This window comes from Pinus tabuliformis, chromosome 9 (genome assembly GCF_031772625.1).
Source record: "Pinus tabuliformis cultivar Carrire ecotype Pingquan chromosome 9, CPIR1, whole genome shotgun sequence".
In the NCBI taxonomy this organism is placed as follows: domain Eukaryota; kingdom Viridiplantae; phylum Streptophyta; class Pinopsida; order Pinales; family Pinaceae; genus Pinus; species Pinus tabuliformis.
Window position 1 is genome coordinate 341243465 of NC_142307.1, and position 23488 is coordinate 341266952.

Here is a 23488-nt window from a genome sequence, read left to right on the forward strand (position 1 = left end):
AAAACCACACTGAAAATAGAATTTATGGATGTGAGCTGGCTCCCTACAAACTACCTAGATACCTCCATATTTGATTGTTTGCTCTGGAGTACTACAGGAAAATGATCAACTCAGATGAGGTGCACTTTTTGAAGGCCAAGAAGAAAGCTCAACTTAGGATAAAAGATCATCTTGGCACCCTCATATGTAACAATAGGGAGCAGGAAAGGTAGCATAGGAAATTATCCAAAGACTGAGACTGAAACAAAGTTTTATCTAGAGATATGACCCTTTAGACTTCATTTGCAATAGGAGACAAAAGAATAGATTATCTCCTTACATCCACCATAGAATTCCTGAAATTGAACAGTGTGCTAATCAAATTGAATGGGTGGAAAACACTTTGGTAGACTAAGATAGCATAGAGGTTGTTGTTCATAATGTGTTTATTGATTTAGACAGAATACTTGATGAATATTCATTTATATAGGTGTCAGGAGTGTCCCAATCTCAATGAGAATCATAGGGACATAGTGGGCAAACAGCAAAAGAAGGACCATTAGAGCAGCCAGAGGAATCAGAACAGCCAGAGATTTCAGAATAAATTGCTCAACCAGAACATACCATGAGAAATCCTCCCATTTTACAAACTCCTCTAAATGAGGAGAGAAATCCTAAATGAGATAGAGAGGAGGCTACTCCTTCTAGTAGACCTGTTGCCCAAACTTATGTCAAGAGGCAAAGGTTGAATCCATTGTCAGAACATGAGTTTAATGAAGAAACAACAGGAACTACAGGTGCATAAAGTAGGCATACCACTCCCTCAGGAGGTACACAAGAACCTTCCACCTCACATACTCAAATGTTAGAAAGGCAATATAGCATGGAAGTATCCTCCTTTAGAGCTCCTACTAGCTAGAGCTAAGATATCAGAGAGAAATATAAAGAAATAAAGGCCAGAAATGAGAGATTAAAGGCCCAAAGTTATGCACATTACCTAAAGATGGATCCTACTAATCAGACAAGGCTAATGTCAACCTTTGATGTGAAAGAGGGAAAAATGCAGAAGAATTTTATGAAGCCAACCACACAACAGCCCAGGTCAATTGCAGATTATTTGAAAATAGACTTTGAAGTATTGGCAAAGGATATCCAGCCTATTGAACAAATAAAATTACATAAGTAGATTGGAGACATGGTTTACTCCACCTTGACCAGCAAGGCAATTGTAGCTCACCAACTCCAAAATTCGTTGAATAATATGTCAGCACAATTCCAGTTAGAGAAGGCCTCTTCATAGGCCAAAGATACCAGAATAAAGTCCTTAGAGGACTTAGTCAGAGAACTAGGCCATGATCCCAAAGATGTGAAAGCTGCAGAAAAGCTTATTAAGAAGAAAAATGATGATATAGTGGTGCTAAAAAAGCAACTAAATATTCCCCTATTGCATCATCCTCAGACAACCAAGGTATCGGAAACACAAAAGGAGGAAGAGCTTATGGACTTGGTCCTAAAGCTGAATGAACAGTTAAAAGAAATAGAGAAAGAACTGGATAATTTGATGCAGTCTTAATAGAGTGAGATGGCCACCACTCAGACTGTAATTCCTATAGTTTCTATAGCAGTACCCTCCACTTTAGCTACTGTGTTAGCACCAACAGAGCCACCAGCTACCACTCTACCAGTTATAGGTAAATCAACAAGCACAGGGACATCAACAGAAAATACAGCTGAATTGGTAAAATCCATGGAGGATATGACTATCCAGGCTACTCAACTCAAGAAAGTTAGAGAACAAGTGTCAAGCTTGGAAACAGATTGCAAACTTGCACAGATTCAATAGAAAGAAGAAGCTCAAAAGAATCAAAGAATGGGAGAAAGAATAAAAGTCCTTGAAAAGGACTTGACACTGCAACAACCACTTGGAGACATGAAAGAGATTCTTTGGACCAACATCATTGATTCCATCAATGATGTTTGGCCTTCTATTCAAGTTATTTTTGAACAAATTGAACTAGTGAAAGTGGCTACAGAAGCAATCCACAAGACCAGAGAAGAGTTGGGAGAAAATCCTGAAGAAGCTGACCAATTGATAATGTTCCTGAACTGAAGAAATAGGTATCAACTTCATGAACTGGATATAGAAGATAGAACAAAAACAATCATAGAAATAAATAAGGTCCTCACTAAGTGAAACCTTATGCTTAACCTTGAGAAAAAATGACATAGTATCCAAGCAGGCATTGATAGGTTTATGACAAAATATGGTATTTTAAGAGAAAAAGGACTTCCTAGTCCTATGGTGATACAAGATAAGCTGATGACTCAAGATGATTACATTGAGAGGTTAAACAAACTGGCCCAAAGCCAAGCTAGTACTTCAAGGGTAAAATCTTTTCCCACTGGAAAGGTATTAAATGACAGTCTTGAAAATCTATTTTTCATAGAACATGAGGTAAAGCACTTGCTTACCAGTAGGCCAAATTTTACTAAGTACATAGATGCTGACAAGATATACAGGGAAATGATAAGGATGAAATTACCTAACAGTGAAAGGTGGAAAAATCTAACTGATTTTCTATAAAATCACTATAGTAAATCTATATGGTAAAACATTGCTGCCAAGTAAAATAGGTAAGACGGAGTCAAAGGAGAACAGATAAAGAGTATCAGTAGGTAGAATACAAAAACTGAATCCAGCGCATAAGTATCCAGCAACTGAAAGAGCCTAATCTGAATTACAACAGCCAACATACTCATAATAAAAGGGAAAGCAAGAAGAAAATTCTCCATCTGTCTCTATCTTCATGCTGAAGATATTTTCATTTCCTAGAATAATTCTCATATTGTTATGAGATATTTTTGTAACATTTTTTTATATAAATAGTTCACAAATTTAAGTAATTAGGGTGGATTAAAATACATTTCTGTAGACATTTTATATTGAGCCAAGGAGCTATTGTACTCAAGATTGGATTGGTTTTGCTGGATATGAAATAAAGCTAAGGACATTTCACTATATTCTTGTGCACAGTTGGAACAAATAAGTATTATCTCTTTGTGTTTAAATATTGTTTTCCCTTCATGTTATGAATATTCATATGTGTCTCTTATAAAATCTGTAAAGTAAACAAGGAATAATATCTCAAAATTAGCTTAAATGCTCTCTGTTTTAACTGTTTACTTTCTATATGTTTTCTACTAAACTATCTTGGTCTGGGAATTCTTAATTTCTCCCTTACTTCCGTAGTTTACCCCCCCTTTGGTCCATAGTAAAGGATTCTTCATTGCCCTTTGCTACTAATCATCCTTCCTTTCTTCATCTTAATCTTGGTTAAGGATTCTTCATTGCCCTTTGCCCTGGTTAGGACTACTTCATCCATTTGAACCTAATTTGCTTTTTGTTGTGCTAGCCTACCCAGTGGACTCCTACCTTAGTGATTGATCAGATCTAGTTAAGCCACTCTTGATTGACTCCATAGCCCAATGGACTGAAAACTTGCTCTGCCCATCTGTTTTCTTAATTCCACCACCCAATCAAAACAAAACACCTTGAGCACTAATAACTAGCCTGAAATCTACCCAAAACAAAGTTAAATTTTAAAGAGAGAGCCCTCTCTACACTTAGGTTGGCTAGAAGTCAAGTCTAAAATATTAGATTTATGGTTACCTTGGACTATTCTTTCTTTGATAACTTCTAGGGAAAAAATCTGAGTGATAACAGGTACATAAATAAAACATTGCTCAAATGAAGCAAACACATCAATAATATATGGAAAAATCTCCCTTTATTGATTACTGGTGGTAGAGGTTAACTACAATTAGAATATTAGAGACTTGAAGAGAATTATTTGAGCTAGGGAACTCAAACATCCTTAGCAAAGGGGGTCTCTTTTCCACAATCTCTTTGCAATTTTATCTTCTCTCTCAAAGAAGTGTGAAGACTTTCCAAAGGGTGTATTCCCCTTCACTCACTAACATGTATGGTTTCTTAGAAGGAATTTGGCCAACATGCTAGTGCTCTTCACTTCCTTGGTTTGAAAAAATAGAATGGTGGTTTCTCAAACAACAATTTGGGCAACATAACAATGTCTCTTATTTTGGCTCTCCCATGGCTTGTTTATATAGAGTTTTTTGAATCCCTCCTCCCTGTCTTGGTACATATATGATACAGACACATGAGTAGGACTAGAGGTTTCCATTGAGGGCCACACTTCTCCAAGGCGACTCGAATTCGATTGTATTAGGCTGATATCATGTTAGAAAATTTGCTCCAAGTGTGTAGAGTGTTCCTAAACTGTTGAGTCATCCTTTTCTGCAACGGCATGAATTTTGGAGGTTATGTCATGCACACGTGATTATTAAAGGAATATATGTAGGACCTTAATTAATTTCCTTTATAAACTTTGTACCTTAGGAGAACTTTTGATTTTTAAATTTTCATAATGTATTTGGCTGGAAAAATGCCACCTATGCATTATGCTAGACACTTTTAATGTCTTCTATATTGTACTAACAGGTGTATGATTTTTTGGTGTTAAAAGTCTATCCCATATGTACGAGGTTAGGAGAAAACGTATAGCTGAAATACATCATGTTCTCATTTCCTTTGGAGAGTTTGATTAACTTTTTGAGAGAGAAGATAACTTGTTGCGGAGATGAGTAGAGAGAAACCCTTTGACTGAGTATGAATGATACCCATTCTCTGGTGAAAAAACAACAATAATAGTGTGTCTATATGAGGCGGGCATGTTCCATGCTTGTTATTATGGCTAATTGGAACAGATTACAATTTGACAACTTATTTGTGTCCAGTCAAGGCGGTGGTTGTTGACATGTTGATAGATGATGATGAAAATTCCTGATGCCCTCAATGGTGCTTTATGGTCAAATAGGTGAAATATTGTTCTCCTATGCATATATTGGTGAAGCGCTTGTTGATGGTTGTTGTGATATGCATAGGTATTTGGTGGCACGTACCTCCCCCATATCATAATATAAGAACCGCTGAATGAGGTTCTTCGTGATGTTGGGCTCTTTGAATAAGTGATTAAACTGGAACAATGACTAAGTATGACACCACCTTGACATGAATGCTTGAGTTGATGTCAAATGTCAAGGGGACCAATGAAATTATTGGGGAATAATGGTTCCCAATGTGCCACCCAAGGATATCCCTATTAAGGGAAATCAATGTGAGATATGAACATATTGCAATAACTTGGGTAACATAGTCATGATAGCAAGGGCTATTGATATTGGAGGATATAGATAGCTATTTTGAGGTCAGAGCTTGACATGCAAACAATGGTGATCAAAAAACATGTTTTCTGATGATCCTATAGTCGATAGGATTTCTAGGATGGGTGTAAGCGATTCTTGACAGACGTGAAAAAATGGGGTGATTTTCTAATGAGCTGTGACCAAATGTGATTAGAGACTGCAAGTGGGTGAAGGCCATGAATTGTAAAAATAAAATGTTGATGGGAGATTTTTTTTTTCAAAAAAATATTTGTACACTTGCCAAAATAATAGGTGGTCTTTTGGATGTACAACCATGGATATGGGTGCCCCATAATGACGGTAACCCGTATAGAGGTGTGGTGTATCTATTGAGGGTGGGGGCCCCATTAGTTGGTCTCTGTGTTGGGTTGGTGAGGCGGGTGATGTGACACAAATGGTCTATTATAATATGGGTGGATGGTAGTCCCAATGTAGCATGAGTTCGTGCATGCAGTTCAATCCATCTGTGATCAAGGATGGTGGCCTAGGAGTAGAGGAGGAAATAAATGTGCAAAGAAGAGAAATATGAAGTTAGTCTTCAATATACATGTGTAAAATGACTCCCAGGGCTTGGGGGATGAACATGGATACCAATAGTGTGAAGGGGACTATGAAATGGGGTGATCTATGTAGGTGGGTATCTCTCAACTAACTTGGATGCTTACCATGTGAAGTTATAAGGTGATGGTAAGCGTGGTCGAGATGGTGAACCCTATTGTTAATTCCAGAGATGTGATGGTAGGATATGCAAGGCACTAGAGGAAGCCTATCATGCTGAGTGGGGGATGATACCTTAACTGTCAATTGTCATTGGGGGAATGAGATTGCTGTGAAGGTGTTGATATACTGCAAATTTAAAATCCAATACCCCAAGTGAAAACATCCATCTATCAAAATATGAAAACTGGAAATAATTATGCACCAAAAACATAGGAAGACACACCTTATGGGTTCTCTGAAGGAGTGAAGCTGTCATTGCTTTTTCCTAACTGGGTAAGAATCATGCCACATGTTGGTGTGGTGCTCCATGACCAAAGGGATGATACCAAGAATCTTAGAATATGACCATGCAAAAATGTCCCTATATTATGGAGACATGGCTTTGTATGAGGTTACCTCTTCTGGGGAGCATGTTGCCCCCAGCGATATATCCTCAAAGGTGCCACGTTTGATTGAAATATTCACCTTGATGGTAGGTGAAATGTTAGAAATGTTCCCTTCCTCAAATGCATAAGGTGTTGGGATGGGATTTTTGTACCAATCGACCTTCCCTGGTGGGAGGAAATATTTTGATTCAATGATGCAAATATCGTGAGTTTGTGTGCTATCAAGAACAAATGTTTTTTTAGGTAGAAAAAATGACTGATGGTGCATGGCCTCCCAAGGAAATTGAGGTTCCCTCATGGCTTCTAGAATATCTTCATTTGAGTGAAAAATATTATCGAGTGTTGACTTGAGTTGCGGCAGGTCTTGAGGTTGGGGTTCAGACATGGTTATGTTGGTCGACAAGAAAGAATATGATTAGTTGGTTGATACCATAGAACCAAGAGAGGTTGAAAAATTCGAGATGAGATGGGTTTACAAAGTCAGGGATGTTACCACTGTTGAGGTGGATCTTACAGTCTCAACACCAAAAAATGCGGAGCATACAACTTTATCCAAGTTTAATACCACTAGGTAAGATTCAGATGGGTTGATTGTGCCTAGAGTGGAAGGTAAGGCTTTCCATTAGGTTGGGAAAGTTTGTAGGACTTCCAATGTTGACATGGCTGGTGGTGATTGTGTTAATTCATCAACTATGTTGTAGCTATGAGTAGCTTTTGTGTTGTGTCTTGCGCACCGTAAAGGTCCTTTGATCTTTTTAGGCATGGCTTCTACAAAAGGGCGAGCAATGGTCAACGACCCTCTAGGTATTGCCATATACAAGGTGGACGAATTAGGCTCTCAGGGAGCCTCATAACTTTTAATTCCATGTTTGTAATAGGATATCTTCTCATGTCATGAAAATATCATGGTTAGGAGCATTATTGAGGGTCCCTCAATATGGATGAGTTTGGGAATTTTGCTGTTGCGTGTTAACAACTTCCTGATGGGGTAAGCGATCCTACATTACTGCAGTTTGTTGACCGCACCCTTACTATCTTATATCCTTTTAAAATTAGGAAGTTGAGGACAATAGTGGGTATAATGGCCGTATTCCCCACATATATCTCATGCATGATTAATCTGCAAACTAGTGTTATTGCCTTGTTTTTGTGAGTTATTATTGGTCATTCCTTGGTTTTGGTTTCAGTTGGAATTATCCCTTCTCGGTGCCCTTGGTGTTGTTTTTGATTTCTGCCTCCCCATTCAACTTATCCCTTTGGCTTATTTTTAGGTTTTTTCCTAGCACAGTTAAAAGGATTAACCTAATTCGGTTAATCTTCTAATTGTTGTGGTGAAGCAAGAGAAGGTTGTGCTAGATTCACCCATGCTTTATTTTGCATTGGTGGGATATTCTGTTTACATTGTTGGGAAAGGAGAATACAAGTTCTCTTGTCCCTGGTTAATTTACTTATTCATGGGAGAAGACGTCTTATCCGTACTCCAAGAGTAGTATATATTTCCCTGAAGGCAATGATACAAGCCTCCTTGTAGGGGCTAGTATTGGTTAACCCTATTGACTATATTATGCATAGGTGCAGGTTCACCATTATAATACCCTATATTTTGCAATGGTGGTGTAGCATCATATGATGGACCATTAACTAGATACATAGGGTATTGATAATTATTGTTGTGATGTCTTTGCTATAGGGCCCCAATTAGTTCATCGGTAGTATTGGATGCGCCAATGATTTCTTGATAATACTGCAGGCATGGGGCATCTAGGAGCATGTGATAAATGTACCCATATAGGCTATACATAAGATCTAGTTGTTGGGATTTATTAATGGCTTATTCCTCGATTTGTGATAATTTTTTAGCCACATATTTAGAGATTTCGGAGGTGAGGGATCTCAAGAAAATATCCAAGAGGACTTTAGTCAAATCCAGTTGTGCACAAGCTACAATGTTTTTTCCATTCATGGATATAATTTGAGATGTGCGTAGCTTGTGTTTTTTTTAAGTTGGTTAGGAGTTTAAAACTTGAATCATGGTAGATCGAGAGTTGGACGAAAGTAAGGAAAGCAGTAGCTAATGAGATAAAGGTTCAATGAGACATAGAGGGATGTTCTATATACCATTTGCAGTGGTCCCTATTAGGGTGTAGTGAAATAGTCATAATCTAATAATATCTTCTCTGATACTATTAGACGAACACCACAGGTGAAATTTCATTACATGGTTCCCTCAGTCTTCACCTTGCTTTCTCTCGAACTTTATCATATTTGAAGGGATCTTTGTGGGCATAACTGGCCAATTTTGGCCATGTGTGAACGGGTCATTGGTTAACTTGCTTAAATTTTGGAGATTTAATGAAGGTAAGAATGGGGTTTGTGCACTACCTACCATCGAAAAATTATTCTTGACAACTATATGCAATGGAGTCCTCTGTGGGGATGTCTCAGGAGAACTACCTTGATGGGTATCTCATAGACTGTCCAGAGGAGATGTGTGTGTGCTCCCAAGGGGAGTAGCATGTGGGGAACTTTCTAGAATGGTGAAATATTTGATTTTCCAAGGAGGAGTTCCAAGCAAAGATGCACCAATAAAGTAAGATCCGATAATGGTGTTAGAGTGTCATCCTCAATGCCTAAATGGAGATAGTCCTCGCACACCTCTCAGTAATGGAGGGAGGACTAGAAAATGTCTAGATCGATAAGGATCCTTGGGGTCCCCTATTATGTTGATTTAGAGTGTGTGATACTTTTTGTATGGTGATGGAAGGAGATAAATATCAATGAAATAGGACCATACACATAAAACAAAGAAAAAAAATAAATGGTTTATTTTCCTTCAGTAATTAAACTATGTGATCAATCAAACAATAAAAGGTTTTTTTGTTTGTTGCATATGATAAAAAAATTCTATGTAGACCTACTCATCCTATCCACTCTCAAAGTAACTGGGCCTTGCATATATATCCTCTGATGGATCCTGGGGAAATGTCTTGAAGGAAATGGTGGCGTCTTCCAGCAGCCGAGGAATCAACCATGGTAATGGTATTGAGGCTCAATTGTTGCTTGCACCATCACCTATAAGGAAAGGATACCCTAGATTTGGTCAATAAGTACCTTTCTCCCATGTGAGAATTTGAGTCTTTAGCTTCTTTGTAGTCAGTTACCAGTCCAAGCACTAGATGGGTCAGGTAGCCCCAAAGAGTACCACACGCACTGGACCTAAGTTGAACTCCCTCTATATCGGGTATCTGCCATGCTCGAGTTTTAATTTTTGTGGGATGATTATAGGATTTTAAGCTCCCTAAAAAGTCAAAAACTATGTTTCAATGGTGTAACATAACCATGGCGGCTTATGGGATGCCTACCCCCAATGGTCCTAACCTAAACTATAAATGTTCTGGTGGCCCCTATGGGGAAATTTAATTTGTTCAAGTTATGGTTGTTTTTAAAGAGGCTTAATTCACTTATGGAGTGACTTTGTAACCTAAAATAGACTAAGTAACCAAAGACCCAAAAGTTGGATGGTCCTTGAGTTCAAAGTGTATGAAGGCTTAGTGTGTGATGCAAGTGAGCATACAAAGTGTGATAAGATGTGGATATGCGATGATCCTTTTCAGTATCCTTCTAATTACACTAAGTGTTGGTTGTTCCTTGCATGGAAAAAATAAATATATTTGTGGATTAAGGGCCACTTACCATTTTTCATATTAAACTATGTGGAGTTTAAAAAGGGAGATGAAAATTCAAATGTTTTCGAGAAGGTTTTCATATGAAATCCCAAGTTCGTCTAAGAGGCGCAAGGGAAGTAGAGATTACTTACTTTCTCTAGTAACATTTCGGCGAGCTCCAATATTGCAGCAATGATGCTACAACTCCTGGGACTCCCTACTTTACTTGTATCAACCCAGTAGTTCATAACAAACTTGGAAGCGACGGTCCTATATGCACAAGTACTAGCTCTTACTGCAGGCTGTCACTTGATTAGCTGGCACAAGTTTGCTGGGAGCTTAAGCCAACTTCTATGAGTTCTTAGAAGAAGCTTTTAACTATAATGGATGAAAGCTAACTCAAAAGAGGCTAGTCTACTTGCAGAAAGAAGATGAAAACTGAAAGGAAATGCAAACCCTAGCAAACCCTAGTTTTACAGACTACCCCTACTTGTGTAAGGAAAGAGATGTCCCACTACTGAAATGGATGCCATGGACTATTGCAGAGGTAAAATACATGTGTTTAAGCTACTTCTGAAAGGAAATGTGAAAAAATCATCTTTTTGTATTTTTAAACAATTTTATGCAAGATTATTATGCATGTGTTTTAACTATTTTTGACTATGCAAAGGTTTGTTGGCAAAAGAAAATGGAGTGGGCATTTGCAGGGGGTTAGGAAGGTATGGAGAGGACCTAAGGGGTCCCTACCACCCTTCTATAGATTTCCACCATGCTCCAATCTCCAAAAACCGTTCGCGTTATCTTCTACAGGAGGCTGCAGGGGATCTACAGGAAATTCTACAGGAAGTTCTACAGGAACAGGCCGAAAGTGATTTTTAGAGGATTGATGGTGGAAAAATGGTGGGAAAGTGGAAATGAGGATTGGATAAGGATAGTAAGAGGTGTCAAAACTAGTAGATGAAGCTAAGGAGTGATGAAGATGGTTGGATTTGTTCAAGGATGTAGAAAGCAATGTTGCACAAAAATATAGAAATTAGGGTTAGTTGGAGAAGTGTGACAAATGAAGGGAAGGAATCTTGAGTGAGGGGTTGGAATAGGTTGTATGATGGAGGAAGGGTAGGTAGGAATGTATTATAGGTGTTCTACACATTACTTTCCAAAAACTGATCCAAACAAAAACAAAAAACAGAGATCTATCTACTTTGACCTAATCTAATCTTAAAAACCAAGAATATGATGAACAGTAGTGTATAAACATGAAATCATGCAAGAGAGCTATGGAAACTAAGAAGGAAAAAATCTGAACATGAAAACATAACTGATATCAACTTTTCCAATTCAAAATCTAACACTAGCAATTGCATTAGAAGGCAAAAACAGTGTTTTTGTGGCAACAAGTGTACTTTGGTCTCAATTCATGTTCCCAAGGAGGGAGAATTGAGATCAAGGACTACTTGGTAGCCTTTTTTGTGGATATTTTATGTTACCAAACTATCAAATCAACCTGAAGCATGAAAAACTATCTAAATCATCAAAAGCAACCTAAGAAATAAAGCAAGATTTTAACCTAAATAATAGAAATTATACTAGGAATGCAAGAAAAACACATAAATGTACACAAAGGAGGTACTGGCACTTGGTTTGGGCCCAACCGCAAGAGCTACAGCCTCCTAAGAAAGATCAAATCTGACACAAAGCAAGATTCATCTTCATTGATAAAAAAATAATAGCTACATCCAAAAACTGTTTACAAGAAGAAGCTCGAAAATGTGCTGATACAGAGCTGCACTAAAGTGCGAAAATGGATTAGCAAAATGACTAAACTACCAAGGCTTGAAGCCTTCCTATTTATGCATACAAGGACCCCCAATAGTCCTCCTTAACTTGAGGAGCTTGGCTGCCCAAAACTACAGTTAATCAACCACTTCACTAGACCTGCTCGGCTGCCCTTAAAATCATCTTTGGTGCACTGTAGAACTTCGAGCTGATGGTGGAGAGCTCGAGGAATGGGTCATTTATTGCAGTAGACATCCCTCCTACAAATCCTCAGCCTTGTTTCCTCATATTTGGTTGCCAACCTGCTCATAAATGCCTGATATTGGTCCCAAAAATGTCCAAAAGTTTGTAATAAGCACATGTTAGACCTTGTGGCAAAGTGACTATTCCCATTCGCACAATTAACAGAAATATATTCAAAATCATGCATAAAACTATGGAGAATGGTGGATTAAATGAGAATATTAGTCAAAATGAGCCCATATAGTTACCCATTTCTGGGGCTCATCATCACCCCCTGCTCAATGTGTTGCTCATCCTCTGAGCAACTAATCCAGTTCATCATCCTTGATTTCTTTCACTTCCTCCTTGATATCCCAGGCCTCTGAAGTGATGTCCTATTCCCTATCATGAAATCCTGCCTTTCTGTCTACCTCTTCCCATTTCCTTTGCTCCTCTTCTTCCTTGACCCCTTCTAACAGCCCCAGCAGTAGTGGAGGGCTAAACTTAAGGCCAATCCAATTGGCTTTCAGGTTCTACACTAACTGTTTATATAGGGGTACTCATCTCATAGCCTCCCTCATCCTAGTTGGGGAGTGGTACTCTCTTATTTTCAGACTATGGGACAAGGTGTTCCATCTCCTTGTGCAAGAATGAATGCAATTATCACCCAACATTATTTCCATGTCCTCAAAGTGGGTAATGGCCCGAGCTTGTCTTTCAACATATTCAGGCACGATGTGAGGGTTTTCTGCAACATATCGATGGGAATATATAAGTGCTGAAGGATCTTCTGGTTCTTCCCTGATCATAAGTGGCTCATTTAGTTCCCTGGCCATAATATTCTGAATATCTACTTCCCTTTTTTCCTCATGGCTTAACCAAGAAGCAATGGCCATTAGTTGTAGATCTCTTAATACAGTGTTTGGGTCCCATAGATTCATGTTAGGTAGTGCCAAGTTATGGAAATAAAATTATTCCATCTTGGCCTTATCTTCTACTAAGCTAATGTCACAGAATTGAAAAAATTGATTGTAATTCTGAAATGGATTAGTGCCCCTTTGGGCCAGTGTGTTAATTTGAAATTGCAACCATTGGTCTTTAAGGGATAATGCATAAGATTTAGCAGGTTGCCTACATTTTAAGGCTTCTATTGCGCAACTAGCCATGCAGGCCAATTGGGCCTCTTTCTCTTGCAACTGCTGTTTCAAAACCTGTATTTCTTTTGCTGCCTGATATTCTTGTTCTTGCAGTACTTTTGTTAGCATTTCCACATTAGCTTGTAACTCTTCCTCTTTCTGCTATTTCTCAGTTCTGTCCTTGTCTGCTAGAGGTCCTTCTTGCCGTTGTTGCCCTCCCAAAATGGATAGCCTATCTTCCTTGTGGACTTCTTGTAGCTGCAACTATTTTTTTAGCAGCGCATTCTCCTCCTATAGCTGGGCTCTTTTGTAGCATTCTACATGCCTTACCATGGCCAAATCTCCACCTAATTATTTTAACTTATCCTCCATGTGGCCTATGTCCTCAACTCCCTTAGATTTGGCGATTTTCATCCATGTGTGTGTTCTGATCCTCTCTTTCTCTAATTCGAAAAATAATGGTACAACAAATTTCTGTGGGATGATTTTCCTACCCTCTGACAGATTGTAATATGAGCCCAAATTAGGTTGAGGGGTAGGTTCAAGTATTTCCTCAGTTTTGCTCTCCCCATGTGATTGTTTAGCTACCTTCTCCTCCAATTTCTCAGTCTCTTTTAACTTGGCTAGAGTTTCCTATAGAGATGTTGCAGCTTCCTGTAGAACTGCCTTTGAGTCCATTAACTTAATTTTCTCTTTCCATGTAGAGGTTTTTGGGCTTCCCCTTTCATAGGTGATGGATATCTTGGAAGGAGACTCTTCCTTCTGTTTAGTGGGTAAGTCCTCAATGACAATCAGTTCCTTGGACGGTGGCTAAGGTTTGACTACTTTGATCCTTGTGCATTTTCTGGCTTTGAAGTACATGGAGGTCCTTTTCCTTTTTTGTTATGAAACCAGCTCAAGAAAAAGATAGAAAAGATAGATCAACGCCTTAGAATTCAGCCTCTTCGAGGGGGCAACCTCCTTTACATTACATAAATGAACAATTCTTGAATGATACAAATGACAAAACCTCCTTTCTATATATAGGAGTCTAAGGAGTCACAATATAACCCAACCGACCTAACAATAATAATATAAAGCCACAAAAATAATAATAGAGGGATTATATGGGGCACAATAATAACAATATGGGGATAATAGGGGCACAACAATATTAATAAGGGGTAAAATTACAATAGTAATGGGGTAATCACTAGTATTATAGGGACCCAACATGCCCCTCTCCTTCAAAAAAGTGTTGTCCTCAACGCTTGAGTAGTTCTGGATACTTCTGTATAAAATTCTCATCGTCCCATGTGGAATCTTCAGCGAATAAGTTCTTCCACTTGATAAGATACTCTGAAATTGATCTATTTCCTAGCTGTCGAGTTCTTGTTTCTGTGACTGCTTCTAGTTCCAATATAATTTTTCCTTCCTCGTCAAGTTCTGGCAATATTGTTTGAACTGGGAGCTTGTCGCCTATAACCTTCTTTAAACATGAAACATGGAAAACTGGATGCAATCGAGAAGTTGCAGGAAGCTCCAATTTGTATGACATAGTGCCAATCTTTTGCAACACCTTGTATGGACCATAATACTTTGGTGATAATTTATTATCCTTCTTAGCTTGCTTGAGGGACATTTTCTTATATGGTTGTAGCTGTAGGAATACCCAATCACCTACATAAAAACTTCTTTCGCTGTGATGTTGATCTGTCTGTTGTTTCATTCTATTCTGTCCCAACATGAGGTTATCCTTTAAGAGTTGGAGGACTTGTTGTTGATGTTCGATTGATGTTCCACTGCCTGAACCTTAGAATTTTCTCTTAAATATGATGTGATGGATGGTGGTCGATACCCATAAAGTGCCATAAATGGGGTCATTTTTGTTGTTGTATGGAAGGAAGTGTTATACCACCATTTAGCCAGAGGCAACCATTTGACCCATTATGTCTGTTTATCAGATACAAAGCAACAAAGATATCCTTCCAAACATTTGTTTACTATCTCACTTTTCCCATCAGATTGAGGATGATAAGATGAGCTATGAGCTAACTGAGTACCAAGACAAGAAAATAATTCTGTCTAAAAATTTCCAGTGAAAATGGGATCTTTGTCACTTACAATAATCTTTGGTTTTCCATGTAGCTTTTGAATTGTTTCCATAAATGCAGTAGAAACTGTACTGGCTTTAAATGGATGTGATAATGCACAAAAGTGTGCATACTTGGCAAGTTTTTCAACTACCACCATGATGACACTCTTTCCCTCAAACTTGGGTAAACCTGTGATAAAATCGATTGAAACCTCCTCCCAACGTTGGCTTGGAATGGATAAAGGTTGTAATAGACCCCGTGTCTTAATTGTTTCAACTTTATTTTGTTGGAAAACCAAACATTCCACCACAAACTTTTGAATATCTGATTTAAGGCCATCCCAAAAAAATTCCTTCTTAACCCTGTGGTAAGTTTTTAAAAATCCTAAGTGCCCTCCTAAGGGAGAAGTGTGCAATTCCATAAGAATCTTTTGTTTTAGCTACGAATTCTTACAGAGGTATAAGCGATCTTTGTACCATAACGAATCATTTTGCCAGCTAAATGTATCAGACGTACTAGAACCTTGTTGTAACTTCTGAATAAGTGCCCACACTTCTTCATCATTCTTCCATTCCTCCCTTGCTTCATTTATCCAATCTGGTTGGATAATAGAAATGGCACACAACAATGCTTCCACATCCTCATCCTTTCTTGAGAGTGCATCTGCCACCACATTTTGCTTCCATTTTTTGTAGATGATTTCAAAGTCATAACCCAACATCTTTGTGACCCACTTTTGTTTCTCTTTAGAGGATAATCTTTGTTCTCAAAAGTATTTAAGGCTATCATGATCCGTTTTTACCTTGAAGTGTCTTCCCATTAGGTAGGGTCGCCATTTCTTAACTGCATGGAGTATTGCCAACATTTCCTTCTCATAAATAGCTTTGTGTAAAAACTTTCCCTTGATTGGACGACTTTCAAAAGCAATGGGTCTTTCATCTTGCATTAGAACAACACCAATTCCATTTCCTGAAGCATCACATTCCACAATAAAGGTTTTTGTGAAGTCCGGTGTAGCTAAGACCGGTGCTTGGCACATTGCCTCTTTAAGATGTTCAAAGGCCTTTGTTGCTTCCGGAGTCCATGAAAATGCATCTTTCTTCAATAATGTTGTTAGAGGTGCTGCTATTCTCCCATAATTCTGAACAAACTTGCGATAATACCCTGTCAACCCGAGAAATCCTCGCAGACGCTTTATGGATGTGGGGATTTTCCATTCCTTAATGGCTTTAATTTTGCTAGGGTCTACCTTAACCCCTTCATGAGATACAATATGACCCAGATATTCCACCTCTTGGACTCCAAAGAAACATTTGGATCTTTTTGCATATAATTGTTTTTCCTCCAATAGTTGTAGCACCCTATCAACATGTTCAACATGATCCTTCTAAGACATGTTGTAGATTAGCATATCATCAAAAAATACTAACAAAAATTTGTTGGGTGTGGAGCCTGATTGTCTTCTATATTTAAAGGTATCACCACATTGGACCCAAGTTCGAAAGCCGCCCGTAAAATATTTGCTGCAAGCGGGGTCCGGGGGGGGGTGGCTGTGACCTTTGGGAGCCCCCCCTGGCAGGGGGTTTCAGGGGCAGCACCCCCGAAGCTAAAAACAGCTGTAAAATTGCCTTGTAAAAGTATAGTAATTTCTAGTCAATCCGGGTCGTTCATTAGGCGGATGATCTGACGGTAGAACTTATGTTTAGTTTAGGGTTTTTTGCCCTAGAAGGTGACCCCTCTCTTTGTATGATGGCATTGAATTTGAGGCTGTGTGATAGATGTGTAATCTGTGAGCGGGAAATAGAGAGGTGAGACTGTGAGAGAAAATAGAGGATATTACAGTGGATCTGCTGTAGGTTGTGTCTCTTCATTTTGCTGGATAATAGAAAGTAAGGACTGGCTGTTCGGGGTGGACGTAGCCCAAACTGGGTGAACCACGTATATCTGTGTCTCTCTTGTTTTATGCACTTTCTGTGTTTATATTTCTACAATATTTTATGTGTTCCATTGCTCCATAATATATAATTTTCTAACAACTGGTATCAGAGCCGAAGGTCTATTTGGCTGATAAACTCACAGGAAAGAAGGGTTCCTGGTTCGAGTGGGAGCAATGGCGGAAGATGGTAGGTTTAGGGTCGAGAAATTTAACGGCCAAAACTTCTCGCTATGGAAGATGAAGATGGAAGATTATCTGTATCAGAAAGATATATACCTAACATTGGGCGGAAAATCAAAGATGCCGACGGGTATGAGAGACGAAGAATGGAACCTTCTCGATAGAAAGGCACTTGGAACAATACGGTTGTGCCTTGCTGCGTCAGTGGCCTTCAAAATTTCGAAGGAAACCATGATAGAGGGTTTGATTCAGGCATTGTCGAAACTATATGAAAAACCCTCGGCCTCAAACAAGGTATTTCTTATGAAACGGTTATTTAATATGAAGATGTCGGAAGGTGGATCTGTTGCAGACCATTTAAATGATTTTAATACAGTTACAAGTCAGCTAAGTTCTGTAGGGGTAAACTTTGATGATGAAGTTAGAGCTTTGTTATTCTTGTGCTCATTACCAGAAAGTTGGAATGGTTTGGTAATGGCCATTAGTAACTCCATTTATGGATCTAGTACTTTAAAGTTTGATGATGTTTTCAGTGCTATCCTTAGCGAGGAAATGCGATGGAAAAGCTCCGATGAGACATCAGGAAATGCTTTGAGTGCAGAGTCTAGAGGAAGAAAAATGGAAAGAGGAAAGAGCTTAGGATATTGCAGTAAATCAAGGAAAGGCAGATCCAAGTCCAGATCGGGGATAGTGTGCTGGAAATGTGGAAAGAAAGGACACCTAAAGAAAGACTGTAGATCTCAGAAGGGAAAAGAAGGAGATTCACAACAAGAAAACAATCATGAAGCAAATGTGACAGGTGAGGTGTTACAAGATGCTTTGATTCTTTCTTTCAAAAATATTACTGATTCCTGGGTGATAGATTCAGGGGCTTCATTCCATGCCACACCTGATAAGAAATACTTTCATGACTATGTTCAAGGAGATTTTGGACAAGTTCGTCTGGGTGATGATAAACCCTGTAAAATCGTTGGAATGGGTAAAGTTCTTATAAAACAACAGAATGGAAACGAATGGCTATTAAAGGAGGTAAGGCATGTTCCAGATCTAAAGAAAAATTTGATTTCAATAGGGTAGTTAGGCAGTGAAGGTTGTGTGACAACTTTCACAGATAAAGCTTGGAAGGTCACCAAAGGAGCCCTGGTAATAGCAAAAGGCGAAAAGGTTGGTACATTGTATTTATGCAATGGTATTTCTAACTCTGTTAATGCTTTAACTTCCAAAGGAGAAGATGCAACATTATGGCATCATAGACTCGGACACATGAGTGAAAAGGGGATGAAGATTCTTCACTCAAGGAATTTGTTGCCGGGTTTGAAGAATGTTGATTTGGACTTCTGTGAGAATTGCATTTATGGAAAGAGAAGAGAGTCAGATTTCTCAGAGTTGGGAAAGAAAAGAAGAATGAAAAATTAGAGCTTGTGCATACAGATGTATGGGGACATGCTCAGGTATCATCTCTCGGTGGCTCTCGTTATTATGTTACTTTTATTGATGATGCAACTAGAAAAACTTGGACTTATTGTATTAAGAATAAATCTGATGTATTTGATACTTTCAAGAAATGGAAAGCTTTGGTTGAGATTGAGACAGGAAAGAAATTGAAGTGTCTTAGATCAGACAATGGAGGTGAATATTGCAGCAAAGAGTTTGATAGGTACTGTTCAGAGCATGGAATTCGCAGAGAGAAGACAGTTCCAAGAACACCACAAGAAAATGGTGTGTCAGAAAGGATGAACAAAACAATCATGGAGCGTGCAAGGTGCATGAGATTGCATGCAGGATTGCCTTTACAGTTTTGGGCAGATGCTGTAGATACTGTTGTTTATCTAATAAACAGAGGGCCTTAAAGTTCCTTGGATGGTGGTGTTCCAGAGGAAGCATGGACAGGTAAAAAGGTAAACTACTCTATTTTAAAGCCTTTTGGTTGTGAGGCCTTTGTCCATATTGATAAAGAAAATAGAACAAAGCTTGAGGCAAAGTCAAAGAAATGTACCTTTATTGGATATGGTCTTAATGATTTTGGTTATCGCTTACATGATTACGAAAATCACAAAATCATTAGTAGTAGAGATGTAATATTCAATGAAAAGGTCTTGTATAAGAATTAGTCGCAGGAAAAGAAACAGGAAAAGGAAAACAAGGAATACGCAGTTCTTGATGAAATCACTGAAAAAGTAAAGGTGCCTGAAAATAATAATAATCAACAACCACAACAACAGCAACCACCACAACAACAACAAACACCCCAAACACCTGAAAGTGGTGTTAGAAGATCTACCAGAATAAGTAGACCCCCTGAACAATACTCTCCTTCATTATATTATTTATTGTTGACTGATTCCGGTGAACCCGAATGTTATGAAGAAGCAATGCAGGTTGAAAGCAGGCAGAAGTGGGAGGTAGCCATGGAAGAAGAGATGGACTCCTTAATTCATAACCAAACTTGGGATTTAGTCAGGTTGCCTGTAGGAAAAACTACATTGAAGAATAAATGGGTTTACAGGCTGAAGGAAGAAGATGGAGGAAAACAGAGGTATAAAGCTAGACTTGTGGTGAAGGGGTTTGCACAGAAGAAAGGTATTGATTTTGATGAAATATTTTCTCCTGTTGTTAAAATGACTTCAATCAGAACTATTTTAAGTCTTGTAGCAGCTGAATATTTTCATCTTGAGTAGTTAGATGTAAAGACAACCTTTCTCTATGGGGATTTGGAGGAAGAGATATATATGCAGCAACCACAAGGATATGAGGTGAAAGGGAAGGAGAAACTAGTGTGCAGGTTGAAGAAGAGCTTGTATGGCTTAAAACAGGCTCCAAGGCAATGGTATCTAAAATTTGACAAGTTTATGTCTGAACAAGGTTATCCTAGATGTCACTCTGATCATTGTTTTTATTTGAAAAAGCAAAATGATGGCAGCTATATTATATTGTTATTGTATGTAGATGACATGCTTGTTGCAGGATCTAACATGCAGGAAATAAATGTGCTCAAAAGAAAATTAGCAAATTCATTTGCAATGAAGGATTTGGGAGCTGCAAAACAAATCCTTGGTATGAGAATAACTAGAGACAGGAAAAATCGTAAATTAACATTGTGTCAGAATGAGTACATACAAAAGGTGTTGAAAAGATTTAACATGCACAATGAAAAACCAGTTAGTACACCTTTTGCTAGCCATTTCAAACTTAGCAAGGAAATGTGCCCAAAGACCCAAGAAGACATGGATTATATATCTAAAGTTCCATATGCATCAGTAGTTGGAAGCTTAATGTATGCAATGGTCTGCACAAGGCCTGATATTGCACATGGAGTGGGAGTTGTAAGCAGGTACATGAAAAATCCAGGAAAGGAGCATTGGATGGCAGTGAAATGGATTCTCAGATATTTGAAAGGTACCACAAATCAAGCATTATGCTTTGGTGGTTCAAACATCTCCCTACAAGGATATGTTGATGCAGATATGGCAGGTGACAGAGATAACAGGAGGAGCACTACAGGATATGTATTTATTGTTGGAGCAACAGATGTTAGTTGGGTTTCAAAAATCCAAAGTGTTGTTGCACATTCAACAACAGAAGCAGAGTATGTTGCTGCTACAGAGGCTAGTAAAGAAATGATTTGGTTAGAAAGGTTTATGAGTGAATTGGGTAAGGAGCATGATATGGGCACGTTATACAGTGATAGCCAAAGTGCCATTCATCTTGCAAAGAACTCAGCATTTCATTCTAGGACTAAACACATAGAGCTCAAGTACCATTTCATACGATCAATGTTGGAAGATGGAGAGTTGAAGCTGGAAAAGATACACACTAGCCAGAATCCAGCAGATATGCTAACAAAAGTTGTAACCAGGGAGAAACTAAGAATATGCTCAGTTTCAATTGGTCTTCAAGAATGACGATGAAGATGAGAAACAGCCAGGTCCAAAGAGGAGTCATTGTCCAGCAAATGGACCAGCGGTGGAGTTGCTACAATCAGTCTCCAAGTGGGAGATTTTTGGGTGTGGAGCCTGATTATCTTCTATATTCAAAGGTATCGCCACATTGGACCCCAGTTCGAAATGGGGGCGGCAACGCCGCCCGTAAAATATTCGCTGCAAGGGGGGTCCAGGGGGGGCGGCTGCGACCTTTGGGACCCCCCCTTGGCGGGGGGTTTCGGGGGCAGTGCCCCCGAAGCTAAAAACAACTGTAAAATTGCCTTGTAAAGGTATAGTAATTTCTAGTCAATCTGGGCCGTTCATTAGGCGATGATCTGACGGTAGAACTTATGTTTAGTTTAGGGTTTTTTGCCCTAGAAGGCAACCCCTCTCTTTGTATGAGGGCATTATATTTGAGATTGTGTGATAGATGTGTATTCTGTGAGCGGGAAATAGGGAGGTGAGACTGTGAGAGAAAACAGAGGATATTACAGCGGATCTGCTGTAGGTTGTGTCTCTTCATTTTGCTGGATAATAGAAAGGAAGGATTGGCTGTTCGGGGTGGACGTAGCCCAAACTGGGTGAACCACTTATATCTGTGTCTCTCTTGTTTTATGTGCTTTCTGTGTTTATATTTCTGCAATATTTTATGTGTTCCATTGCTCCATAATATATAATTTTCTAACAAAATTTTCTAAGGAATGGTTTGAAAATTGAATGCATCAAACCTTGAAATGCTGAAGGTGCATTGGTAAGGCCAAAAGGCATGACCAAAAATTCATAATGACCCTCATGAGTTTTAAATGCTGTTTTCGAAATGTCTTCAAGCTTCATTCTGATTTGATGATATCCTGAAAGAAGATCCAACTTGGTGAAGTAAATTGATCCATGCAATTCATCCAATAATTCATCAATGACAGGAATGGGAAACTTATCTTTAATAGTGAGCTTGTTGAGCTCCCTATAATCCGGACACATGCGCCATGATCCATCCTTCTTGTGCACCAATACTACTGGAGTAGAGAAAGAACTTTGACTCGGTTGAATTATACCAACCTCTAGCATTTCTGCAACCATACATTCAATTTCACTCTTTTGGGCATAGGGATAACTGTACGGCCTGATGTTTGGAGGAACACTTCCTAGAATAATCAGATGAATAGCATGATCATGATCACGCATAGGTGGGAGACCTTTGGGAGTCTCAAATACCTTGGAATGATGGTCCAAGACTTTTTTGAGATCTGGAGAAATAGATGATTCCGATGTAGAAACATCTAGCAAACATAATTGTGCAATTACACCTCTTTGTTCCTTTTTTAGAAGCTTTGTCATACCATTAGAGCTGATTATCTTTCCTAGTTTCCCTGCAATACCCATTAATTCAACTTCCTTTCCTTCCGTAGAAAATTTGATGAAAAGGTCTTGAAAATTAAAAGCTATTGTACCCAAGGATTGTAGGCATTGGACTCCTAGTACAACATCAGCACCTCCCATTGGAATGGAAAGCATTGGGCTAGTTAGTACATATTCTCCCATGGATAGCTTGATATTATGGCACTTTCCAGAGCAATTTATTGTTCCTCCGTTTGCAACCATCACTTGACACTCTGGTGCTAGATATAAGAAGCAATTCAATTCTTTTGCTACCTTACAATGAATAAAATTGTGGGTACTTCCTGAATCAATCAACACTATTACCCTTTTCTTCTTGATTTGTCCTTCTATCTTGATGGGTTGAGGAGTGGTAATTCCCGCCAATGCATTACAAGATATGGTCGGATTCATTTCTTCTTTATCTAGGCTTTGTTCTTGGAGTATATCCTCTTCTTTTGACCCTTCTTGCTCCTTTTCTTCTTCTTCTTCACAATCTATGTAGAATAATTTCTTCTCGGCACACTTATGACCTTTAGTGTATTTGCTATCACAACTGTAACAAAGCCCTTTTGCTCTTTTTTCTTCCAATTTTTGTGGTGTCAACCTTATAGGTTGTGGAAGACTAGGGGCAACAACACTTCCGTCTTTATAGTTGTGAGTGGTATGCTTCCTAGTTGCCATAATTTTGCTTTCCATTTTTCTTGCTAGCTTGAATGCTTTCTCTAATGAATTAGGTTCCCAAAGGCGAACATCATGTTGGATATTATCCTTTAAAGACCCTATGAAGACATCAATCCTATGCTCCTCTGGAATATTTTTTACCCTTATGTTCA